General features: G+C 40.3%; 1 pseudogene; it reads left to right on the top strand.

Moving 5' to 3' along the window:
• The first annotated feature begins 1,647 nt into the window (after positions 1-1,647).
• Positions 1,648-2,324, top strand: LOC143269321 (cyclin-Y pseudogene; annotated as a pseudogene).
• The last annotated feature ends 10,158 nt before the right edge of the window (positions 2,325-12,482 follow it).

The following is a 12,482-nucleotide window of genomic DNA, read 5'->3' as shown; positions in this document are numbered from 1 at the left end:
CCTGCCAATGGAGGTGACCTCCTCCAGAGCCTATTATGACTCTAGAGACCCTCCTGCCCCCTTGTTGTTTCAGACAAACCTAGCCCCAATAATGTCCAACCACAAAACAATGTTGGAAGTAATTTGATGTCTGCTTTCTCCCACATAGGTTGTGTCACAAACCGTGGCATCTACCCTTTTTACCTGCCCAAAGTGGTGCAAACCTGCGATACCTCTACAATTCAGAAACTCCTTTTCTGCCTCAGAAGTGAACTTCACTGAATCAGAACATGGTGGCTGACAGGAGCAGAAAGTTGAAAACACTCTAATCATGTAGTGCTGAAGGATGATGCCCATCAGCTCTTTTCTACTAGTTTCTAAATTATCTGTACATTTGTTAGACATACATGAAGGTGGGGTGTAACATTCAGAACATCCAGTTTTCTAACACGTCTTCTGACTACATATAAAAATCAATGCCTGTGTGTGCACACTGGACAGTGATATTACAAGTCTCCCACGTGGGGTGGCAGAGCCTATCCCTTGCCGGTGAATCCACACTCAACAAAGTACAGAGGCTAAAGGCCACTGCCCAGGTCACCACAGGGATAGCAGAAACTCAATCTGGCTCGTGGTACATTCCAATCCAAGAAGGTCAGACTCTAATAGCTCAGCCAACTTGCTCTTCCTCATCTGTGACAGTGGCCCCCAAGCTCACTATAGTATAGATTGTGGTCTTCCTTACAGCTCCCTACAGCAAAACAAGAAGAAAATTCTGGGAAGTACTTGTTTTTTTTTTTTTTATATCTTTTAAAGTAGTTTAATAAACTCCACAAAATAGTATCAGGTGCATTGAAATATTTACATTTAGTCAATTTTCAAATCTCCCATTCAAATAAAAGGAATAAAAATAAAATTTCTGCTATCAAGTCAGCAGTTCTTTCCTGAAATGGGCTGATAAAAGAAGGTATTTTACACAAGAGGAAGGAATTTGTCTAAGAGGTATTCATATTTGGCTAAGAAAAATAGGTCCCCTTTAGAGTGTTAGAGATGAGAGAATATGAAATGACACTTTCTACATTTTTAGACCTGTCTAAGGTTCTGGAAGAGGGAAGCTTTGTTTCCCACTCAGAAGAGGCCATCAAAGGTACAACGGAGGACAGTTAATTTTTCACTTCCTGCTTGGAAGTTTAGGCCAGAACTTGCTCGTATTTCTGACTGGAAACATGACTGCACAACACACATTCCACTGAACCCTGACTAACACTTCTGGCTCTATGCTCTTGGGATTTTGGCATTTGTTCCTTCCGTTTCCAAAGTGTGCTCCATGGGGAGGGGCCTGTTGGGGTCAGGCATATGATTTTAGGGTATTCAACACTAACTAACAAACAATTCTAAACTTTTCCTAGCTCACACAGCAGAGGGTGTAACAAACAAAACGCTAGAATTTGTCTCAAGTGTCTCAAACAATGAAGAAGAGCTCACAAAGCTCGGTCACTACAATCTAAGAACTGAGCAGAAGCAAAGCCTTGTGCAGGAGTGACTCGGACTCTCAGACTTCAAGTCAGTTTCTCAGTAACAGGGGACCTTTAACCCTTTGATTTTACTCAATGAAGATTCTGATCTAGCCCCAAAGTAAATCAGAAACAGTCAGAAAACACAAGTCAGCCAAACAAACCTCAAGTACACCATCAAATGTGTAGCTCTTGCGATATATTACACATCAAAAACAGGGACCCAGATGGAAGGATGCTCTTAGATATTTTTGATGAAAACCTCCACCCTCTTTCAAAATCTGAAGTGCCACCAGATTATGACAAACACAACCCAGAGCATAAGCAGATCTACCGGTTCATTTGGACACTGTTCAGTGCTACTCAGCTGACAGCTGTATGTGCCATTGTCACCCTGGTATACTCTTGACGTATGCAGGGACTGACATCTGTTCAGCCAACTGGAAGCACATTGTTCTCGGGGCAATTCTGCTGGCCCCTAAGGTGTGAGATGACCAGGCTGTGTGGAATGTAGATTACTGCCAGATCCTGAAAGATATCACAGTGGAGGACATGAATGAGCTGGAGCGACAGTTCCTAGAATTGCTACAGTTCAACATTAATGTTCCTTCCAGTGTGTATGCCAAGAATTATTTTGATCTTCGTTCTCTGGCAGAAGCAAACAACCTGAGCTTTCCCTTGGAGTCCCTGAGCAGGGAGCGTGCCCACAAGCTTGAGGCCTTCTCTCGTCTCTATGAGGACAAGTACAATGACCTTAGAAAACCCACGAGGAAGTGTTCGGCAAGTGCTGACAACCTGATTCTGCCTCGGTGGTCCCCAGCCATCATCTAACTGGAAAGTACTTGTAAGCTACCTCCCACTGGTACCCGATTTCTAATCCTTCCCAGAGTCCCTCATAAGCTAGGCCCTCCAAGCTGGGCTTCAGGACATTGGCAGTTACCCTACTGGGTGAGTAGAGATCAAATAACTCAGACAACCCAAACCATTCCAGGTCTTCCCTTCTACACTAAGGTGAGACATGGCCCTTGTCTGGGAAATCTGTACTCTAGTAAAATTATCCACCCTCCCTGAGCACTTCCTGTTCCTCTTGTAAGGCACAGGATTCTATGTGTGCACATTCCATTATACATTCAATGTCCAGTGCAACCAACCCTTTGCTTCATAGCTGAGAGTCCTGCAGCCAAACACAGAACACATTCAAACAGTATGTGTTGTTAAACAAAAGAGGCCATGGGTTAGAGCACAATGAAAAAATCTATGGGAGGGTTTGGTGGCAGAGAAGCAGTAGTTAACATGATATAATTTTTTCTTTTACAATTTAATTTAATTTTACATATCAGCCATGGATTTTAATTCCAAAAAAATATATTAAAAAAATTAAAAAGGCTTTATGGCCATGTGCTCTAGAGACAGGGGATTTGTATTAGAGCACACAAAGATTACTTATGCTATTTCTCTCAGGGCATACATCTTTTTTTAAAATTTTATACTTAATTTAATTTTATAAATCAGCCATGGATTCCCCTGTCATCCCTCCTCCCATGCCACTCCCACCCTCCCCCCAATCCTATCCCCATTCCCATCTCCTCAAGGGCAAGGACTCAGCTCAGCCTGGTAGATTCAGTTGAGGCAGATCCAGTCCCCTCCTCCAGGCTGAGCAAAGTGTCCCAGCATAGGCCCCAGACTCCAAAAAGCCAGCTCATGCACTAAGGACAGGTCCTGGTCCCACTGCCTGGTGGCCTCCCTAACAGTTCAAGCTAATCACCTCTCTCACTTGTCCAGAGGGCCTGATCCAGTTCGATGGGGGCTCCTCAGCTATTGGTTCATAGTTTATGTGTTTCCACTAGTTTGGCCATTTGTTCCTGTGCTTTTTCCAATCATGGTTTCAACATCTCTTGTTCATACAATCCCTCCTCTCTCTCACTGATTGGACTCCCAGAGCTCCACCTGGGGCCTGGCCATGGATCTCTAATCCGCTTCCATCAGTCATTGGATGAGAGTTCTATCATGATGGTTAGGGTGTTTGGCCAACCAATCACCAGAGTAGGTCATTTTGGGCTGTCTCTCGACCATTGCTATTGTGGAGTTATCTTTGTGGATTTCTGTGGACCTCTCTAGCACTTTGCTTCTTCCTATTCTCATGGGGTCATCATTTATCATGGTCTCTCTTTCCTTGTACTCCCACTCTGTTCTTGATCCAGCTGGGATCTCCCACTCCCCTAAGCTCTCTTTCCCCTAACCCTTGCCCATCATTACCTGCCTTCACATCCAGTTTGCTCATGTAGATCTCATCCATTTCTCTGTCATTGGGCAATCCCTGTGTCTTTTTTAGGGTCCTCTTTACTAGGTAGCCTTCATGGAGCTGTGAGTAGCAGTCTAGTCATCCTTTGTTTTACATCTAGTGTCTACCTATGAGTGAGTACATACCATGTTTGTCTTTCTGAGTCTGGGTTACCTCACTCAGGATGATTTTTTTCTAAATCCATCCATTTGCCTGCAAACCCCATAATGTTGTTGTTTTTCTCTGCTGAGTAGTACTCCATTATGTAAATATACCACAATTTATTTATCCATTCTTCAGTTGAAGGGCATCTAGGTTGTTCCATGTTCTGGCTATTATAAACAATGCTGATATGAACATAGCTGAGCATGTGCCTTTGTGGTATGATTGAGCATTCCTTTGTATATGCCCAAGAGTGTTATAGCTGGGTCTTAGGGGAGATTGACTCCCAATTTTCTAAGAAAGTGCCATAGTGATTTCCAAAGTAGCTATACAAGCTTGAATTCCCACCAGCAGTGGAGGAGAGTTCCCCTTGCTGCACATCATCTCCAGCATAAACTGTCTTCAGCGTTTTAGATCTTGGCCATTCTGACAGGGTAAGGTGCTATCTCAGAGTCATTTTGATTTGCATTTCCCTGATGATTAGGGATGTTGAGCAATTCCTTAAATGTCTTTCAGCCATTTGAGCTTCCTCTGTGGAGAATTCTGTTTAGCTCTATAGCCCATTTCTTAATTGGACTGTTGGCCATTTTGATGTCTAATTTTTTGAGTTCTTTATATATTCTGAATATCAACCCTCTGTCAGATGTGGGGTTGGTGAAGATCTTTTCCCATTCTGTAGGCTATCATTTGGTCTTATTGACTGTGTCCTTTGCCCTAGAAAAGCTTCTCAGTTTCAGGAGGTCCCATTTATTAATTGTCACTCTCAGTGTCTGTGTTACAGTGTTATATTTAGGAAGTGATCTCCAGTGCAATGTATTCAAGACTAGTTCCTACTTTCTCTTCTATCAGGTTCAGTGTAACTGGATTTATGTTGAGGACTTTGATCCATTTGGACTTAAGTTTTGTGCATGGTGACAGATATTGATCTATTTGCAGCCTTCTACATGTTGACATCGAGTTATGCCAGTACCATTTGTTGGAGATGCTTTCTTTTTTCCATTGCACAGTTTTGGCTTCTCTGTCAAAAATTTTATGTTCATAGGTGTGTGGGTTAATGTCAGGGTCTTCAGTTCAACTCCATTGGTTCACATGTTGATTTTTATGCTAGTACCAAGCTATTTTTATTACTGTAGCTCTATAGTAGAGCTTGAAGTCAGGGATTGTATGCCTCCAGGAGTTGTTTTGTTGTACAGGAATCTTTTGGCTATCCTGGGTTTTTTTGTTTTTCCATATGAAATTGAGTATTGTTCTTTTCAGGTTTGTGAAGAATTGTGTTGGCATTTTGATGTGGATTGCATTGAATCTGTAGATTGCTTTTGGTAAGATTGCCATTTATTACTATGTTAACCCTGCCTATCCATGAGCATAGGAGAGTTTTCTACTTTCTGACATCTTCTTCAATTTCTTTTTTCAGGAACTTAAAATTCTTGTCATACATGTCCTTCACTTGATTAGTTCGAGTTACCCAAAGGTATTTTAAATCATTTTTGGCTATTGTAAAGGGTGATGTATCTTTGAGTTCCTTCTCAACCTGTTTGTCAATTGTATATATGAGGGCTTCTGATTTTTTTTTGAGTTGATCTTATATCCTGCTATGTTGCTGAAGGTGTTTATAAGCTGTATGAGTTCCTTGGTTGAATTTTTAGGGTCACTTATGTATACTATCATGTCATCTGCACATAGCAAAAGCTTGACTTCTTTTCCAATTTGTATCCCCTGATCTCCTTATGTTGTCTTATTGCTCTGGCTAGAACTTCAAGTATTATATTGAATGAATATGGGGTGAATGCACAGCCTTGCCTTGTTCCTGATTTTAGTGGAATCACTTTGAGTTTCTTTCCATTAACTTTGATGTTGGCTGTTGACTTGCTGTAAATTGCCTTTATTATGTTTAGGTATAATTCCTGTATTCCTGATCTGTCCAAGACATTTATCATGAAGGGGTGTTGGATTTTGTCAAATGCCTTTTCAGCATCTAGTGAGATGATTGTGTGTTTTTTTCTTTCAGTTTGTTTATGTGGTGTAATACATTGACAGACTTTCATATGTTGAACCACCCTTGCATCCCTGGGATGAAGCCTACTTGATCATGGTAGATACTTGTTTTGATTTTTTTCCTTGGAGTCTGTTTGCCAGTACTTTATTGATTTTTTTGCATTAATGTTAATGCAGGTGATTAGTCTGTAGTTCCCTTTCTTTGTTGCATCTTTGTTTGGCTTGAGAACCAGGGTAATTGTAGCCTCATAAAAGGAGTTTGATAATGTTCCTTCTGTTTCTATTGTGGGGAACAATTTAAAGAATATTGGTATTAAATCTTCTTTGAAGATCTGGTAGAATTCTGTAATGAAACCATCTGTTCCTGGGCATCTTTTGTTGGGAGACTTTTAATGACTAATTCTATTTCCTTAGGGGTTATTGGACTATTGCAATCTTTTAACTGGTCTTGATTTAACTTAGGTATATGGTACCAATCCAGAAAATTATCCATTTCTTTTAAATTTTCTAGTTTTGTGGAGTAGGGTTTTTTGAAGTATGACCTGATTGTTTTCTAGATTTCTTCAGTGTTAGTTGATATGTCTCCATTTTCATTTTTGATTTTGGTAATTTGGATGCTCTCTCTCTCTTTCTGCCTTTTGTTTAGATTGGATAAGGGCTTGTCTAACTTGTTGATTTTCTCAAAGAACCAACTCTTTGTTTCATTAATTCTTTGTATTGTTCTCTTTGTTTCTATTTTATTGATTTCAGCTTTCAATTTGATTATTTCCTGGTGTCTATTCTTCCTGGGAGACTTTGCTTCTTCTTGTTCTAGAGCTTTCAGGTGTGCTGTTAAGTCACTAGTGTGAGTTTTCTCCAATTTCTTTATGTGGGCATTTAGTGATATGAATTTTCTTCTTAGCAGGGGTTTTATAGTGTCCCATAAGTTTAGGTATGTGATACATTCATTATCACTGATCTCTAGGAAGTCTTTCATTTCTTTCTTTATTTCTTCCTTAACCCATTGGTGATTCAGTTGAGCATTATTTAGTTTCCATGAGATTTTAGACTTTCTGTAGTTTTTGTTCTTCTTGAAATCTAACTTTAAACCATGATGGTCTGATAGAACACAGGAAGTTATTCCAATTGTTTTGTATCTGTTGAGATTTGCTTTGTGGCCAACTATGTGGGGTCAATTTTAGAGAAGGTTCTGTGGGGTGCTGAAAAGATGGTATATTCTTTTTTGTTAGGATGGAATGTTCTTTAGATATCAATTAAATCCATTTGAGTCATAACTTCAGTTAAGTCCTTTATTTCTCTGTTAAGTTTTGATTTGGCAGACCTGTCCAGTGGTTATAGTGGGGTGTTGAAGTCTCCCATTATTAATGTGTGGGATTTTACATGTGATTTAAGCTTTAGTAATGTTTCTCTTACATATGTAGGTGCCCTTGTGTTTGGGGCATAAATGTTTAGAATTGAAACTTCATCTTGGTGGATCTTTCCTTTGATGAGTATGTAAGGCCCTTCTTGATCTCTTTTGATTGATTTTAAATCGAAGTCTATTTTGCTGGATATTAGGATGGCTACACCTGCTAGCTTCTTAAGACCATTTTATTGGAAAGTCTTTTCCCAACCTTTTATTCTTAGGTAGTGTCTATCTTTGAATTTGAGGTGTGTTTCTTATATGCAACAGAAAGATGGGTCCTGCTTTCATATCCATTCTGTTAGCCTGTGTCTTTTTATGGGTGAATTAAGTCCACTGATATTAAGGAATATTAATGACAAGTGATTGTTCATTCCTGATAATTTTTGGTGGTAGTGTGTGTGTACTTCTCTTCTTCGGGTTTACTGCTGTGGTGTTATCTATTGCCTGTGTTTTCATGGGTATATCTGACTTACTTAGGTTGGAATTTTTCTTCTAGTGCTTTTTGTAGGGCTGGGTTTGTGGATAAGTTTTGTTTAAATCTGGTTTGTCTTGGAATGTCTTGCTCACTCCGTCTATGATGATTGAAAGTTTTGCTGGGTATATTAGTCTAGGTTGGCATCCATGGTTCTGTTAGCATCTGCATTACATCTGTCCAGGTCCTTCTGGCTTTCAAAGTCTCCATTGAGAAATTGGGTGTTATTCTGATGGGTTTGCCTTTATAAGTCACTTGGCCTTTTTCCTTTGCTGCTCCTAATATTCTTCCTTCATTCTGCACATTTAGTTGTTTAATTATTATGTGCCAAAGGGGCTTTTTGGGGGTCTTGTCTGTTTGGTGTTCTATAGGCTTCTTGTATCTTCATAGGCATTTCTTTCTTTAAGTTGGGAAAGTTTTCTTCTATGATCTTGTTGAATATATTTTCTGTGCCTTTGAGCTGGTATTCTTCTCCTTCCTCTTTCCCTATTATTCTTAGGTTTGGTCTTTTCCTCATTTCCCAGACTTCTTGGATATTTTGTGTTATGATTAATTGGCATTGGTATTTTCTTTGACTGGCAAATCTATTTCCTCTATTGTATCCTCTACACCAGAGATCCTCTCTTCCATTTCTTGTATTATGTTGGTTAAACTTGCATCTGTGTTTCTTGTTCATTTACTCAGATTTTCTATTTCCAGCATTCCTTCTCTTTGTGTCTTCTTCATTGTTTCTTTTCCACTTTTCAGGTCTTGGGCTGTTTCCCTCATCTGTTTCATTGCTTTTTCATGGTTTTCTTTAAGGGATTTATTGTTTTCTTCTCCTTTATTTGTCTTTTCCTCTAGTTTTTTATAGAGTTCTTCCCATATTTTGTTTGACTTTTTCTCATTTTCTTTATTGATTTCCTCTACTTTTTGTTTATCTTTTCCTCAATTTATTTTTTGATTTTTTCCTGAAAGGCCTCTAGCGTCTTCATGTTGCTATTCTTAAGGTTGCTTTTTTTTACTTCTTCTACCTTGTGATGTTCAGGTCTTGCCATTGGAGGAGGGCTAGTTTCTAGTGATGCTGTATTGCTCTTTTTGTTGTTGTATGTACTTCTATCTTGATGTCTGCCCATCTCCTCATCTAATAGGTATAAAAAGTGCCTGTGTCTGAGCAAGTTGCTGTTGGTGCACTCTGTGTTTGTTGCGTCTATGTCTCAGTGTCATAGATTAGGTCCTTCTGGGTCTAATCTTAGCTCTTGGTCTGATTGGAACAGGCAGCTTCTGTGTCTCAATGAGCTGCTCTTCTGTCAACCCAAGCTAGTTGATTCTGTGACTCATAGATTCATTCTTGGTCTTATCAGGGCTCTTGGTCCAGTTAGAGCTGACAGATTTGGTGTTTCAGGAAGCCTCTCTTGGTCCAATGAGAGGTGGCAGATTCTACTTCTCAGAAAGCCACTCTTGGTCTAATCAGGGATGGCAGATTCCCTGTCTCCTGAGTTTACTCTTAGTCCAATGATGGCTCTTTGTCCAATGAGAGCTCTCTCTCTGGGCTGGATGGGAGCTCTCTGGACTGGATGAGAGATCTCTGGACTGGATGGGAGCTCTCTCAGCCAGATCAGAACTCTGGGCCAGATGGGAGCAGAAGCTTGTCTCTAAGTCTCAGGAAGCAGCAGGTGTCTTGGGGGATGCATGTGAGGGCAGGGCATGTAGATTTCAGGGCCTGCTAGGGGGTCTTGGAGAAGGGGAACCTTCCCCAAGGAGCCCTGCCTGCTGGCTGGCAACTGGGGCCCAGTTGCCCAAGTCTTTGCTGGGAATGGCTGGGGCCCAGGCATGGTGTCCAGGGTATACATCTTAAGCATGGAAAACACAATCATATTAGACAGGGCCAAACCATTTTATCCAGGTCTTTTATTTTCACTTTAACTAGCCTAACCACGGTAATTTGGTTTCACAAAAATTCAGTTCTTTATTCAGATTCTTGATTGCCCAGTATGTAAAACCAAGAAATGTCCATTCAGGATATTTATGGAACATCTAAAATTGATTTCCTCACTACTCATTGCTAATGTCAACTAAGTCACAGCAGGAAGGCTTTCACCCACCTACTTGCCCATCCCTGTCTGCTGTGACCACACCTGCTTTAAAGTGGGTCAGTGAACACAATTCTCATACAGGTCCCACTTCATTTGTAAATTCACAATGAAATTAGAGAACTTTGAGGATACTCATTCACTGGTCTATTTTCCTTTCCAAAGACAAGTCAAGGCAGCCTGGAAGTATTTGTGACTATCTTCCCAGCACCAGGCAGCAGAGGCAGGATTAGGTTTTCAAAGCAATTATCTTATAGTGTTATGTGAGCATAAACTACATTAATCAAAACCAATAGTTCCCAACCTTCTTAATGCTGTACATTTTAATACAGTTCCTCATGATTAGGTGACTCCCCAACTATAAAATTATCATCACCGCTACTTCACAAGTATAATTTTGTTACATATATAAATTGCAATATAAATATCTGTTTTCTGATGGTCTTAATCCTGTCCTGTTATAGGGTCACTTGATTCCCCTAAGGGAGGTGTGACTCCCCCAAAGTTGTGAACCACTGCTTTAAACTGGTGTAACTAAACAAATAAATGGCACTTAAGAAAAAAAAAATGGAATGAAATTCTTAAACCAGGAAACATTGAAAACTAGAAATACATAGAGATTAGAGCAGTAATGTATTTAAAGAAAATCAAATTTTAAAAATGAGACTAATTAATGTTTAAAATGATAAAAGTAATTGAAAGAAAATTGAACACTTACTTATACTGATTTTGAAGCAGAGTAGGCACTACCTTGGTAGGGAGAATGCCATTAATTAAACTGTATGACATTGTCCAATGTTAAATGTTAACTATTGAGCTCTGTAAGCTGCCACAGATCTACAGACAATGGCCTATGTCTCAAATCTCTCAGCTGATTTAAATGTGTCAACCATTATTGAACATTTTTGTGTAGCTGAGTTTCCCAATTGGAATCTATCCTCCATACTTATGCATCCACCAATTCTGTCTCTCTTCATTTACCTGGAAGGAATTAATACATGCTGGGAAATTATGTAAAAAGCCACTCACCATGCCTCATCAATCCTTTTTTTTTTGTAATGGAGACTCCTGCAGCTCACTGCATTAAACTTCACTCTGTGACCTATCTATTGTCTAGTTTGTTTCCCCCTGCAGTGTACACAGTACATTGTTCCTCCTCTTCTATTCTGACAGAAGCCATGATACACACACACACACACACACACACACACACCTTTTTCTTCTTACTGCAATGGATAGGTCACTATGTGACTCAAACTGGTAATTGCAGACCTGTAATCTGAGAATTTATAGTGGTTACTAAGGAGGAAAGGAAGGGCAATGCACCATGGGGCTACTGACAGTGTTCAAGTCCACCTCAATCATTGATGGGGACCTTGACTCAAAACTGCTTTTCAAAAAGACTGGAGATGCCCCTGTTCTAGAATTAATACACCTTCATGGGACCCCAGGACATAATGTTGAGTGACCCTTTAATGTTCTCTTGAGCAGCATTGAGAGGCCTGTTTTTTAATGGATGGGTAGTCCTTACTCCAGGTTGTAAATCAGGGTTGTCTCCTTTGTTATGGGAATGTAGCTTTAAACATAGTTAATCTGGTTAATGAACATTTCCCTTTTACCATACTATTCCCTAACAGTCATGGTTAGGATACTACTTATCTTTGGGATATTTGAGATGCAGCCCTCCCTTACCTTAGTTTTTTGACTCAATGTCTCCTAAGAATGAGTAAATTCTTATCTTACTGATTCTATTATGATCAGTTTTACCCTTCTCCATCACAGTTTAGTAGTGGAGTGCATCTCTAAAACAGAGATACCATTTACAAGCTCTACAAAATTAACTCCAGATGGATCCTAAACCTCAATGTTAAATGTTAAAACTGCAGAACTTCTGGAAGGTACTAGAGAAACCAGGGCTCTCTGAGTTTTGCAATTCTGCCTTCTATACTGGTAATCCAAGCATTACAGGCAAAGTCCTTTCACAGTGATGTCAAAATCAAGGATATTTCTAAGAACAGTCCTGCTTCCATTGCTCTGCATAGACACAGGCAGCAGAGTGAGGTTATTCAGAGGGTGCCACCCTGTCTCAGGGAGTTACAAGGACCACTCAGGATCAACAGGAACATGCCTAACTCCTTGTCTAGCCACTGACTCCCACCCAATCAGGGGAGGACCCACCATACCTGCTGTGGGATGGTCTGTATGTCAAATTGCTCTGATTGGTCAATAAATAAACACTGATTGCCCAGTGGCCACGCAGGAAGTATACGCGGGACTAACAGAGAGGAAAACTGAGAGAACAAGAAGGTTGGAGGAGACCCTGCCAGCCGCTGCCTTGACAAGCAGGATGTGAAGACACCAGTAAGCCACGTGGCAAGGCATAGATTTATAGAAATGGATTAACTTAAGCTATAAGAACAGTTAGCAAGAAGCCTGCCACGGCCATACAGTTTGTGAGCAATATAAGTGTCTGTGTTTACTTGGTTGGATCTGAGCGACTGTTGGACTGGTGGGTGACAGAGATTTGTCCTGACTGTAGGCAAGGCAGGAAAACTCTAGCTACACATACCAGCTTCCTCAGCTCAACTGGCCCACCCAGTAT

Source organism: Peromyscus maniculatus, chromosome 18, assembly GCF_049852395.1.
Source record: "Peromyscus maniculatus bairdii isolate BWxNUB_F1_BW_parent chromosome 18, HU_Pman_BW_mat_3.1, whole genome shotgun sequence".
Classification (NCBI taxonomy): Eukaryota; Metazoa; Chordata; class Mammalia; order Rodentia; family Cricetidae; genus Peromyscus; species Peromyscus maniculatus.
The sequence above is the reverse complement of the archived record's forward strand: the minus strand, read 5'-3'. Positions and strand labels throughout refer to the sequence as shown.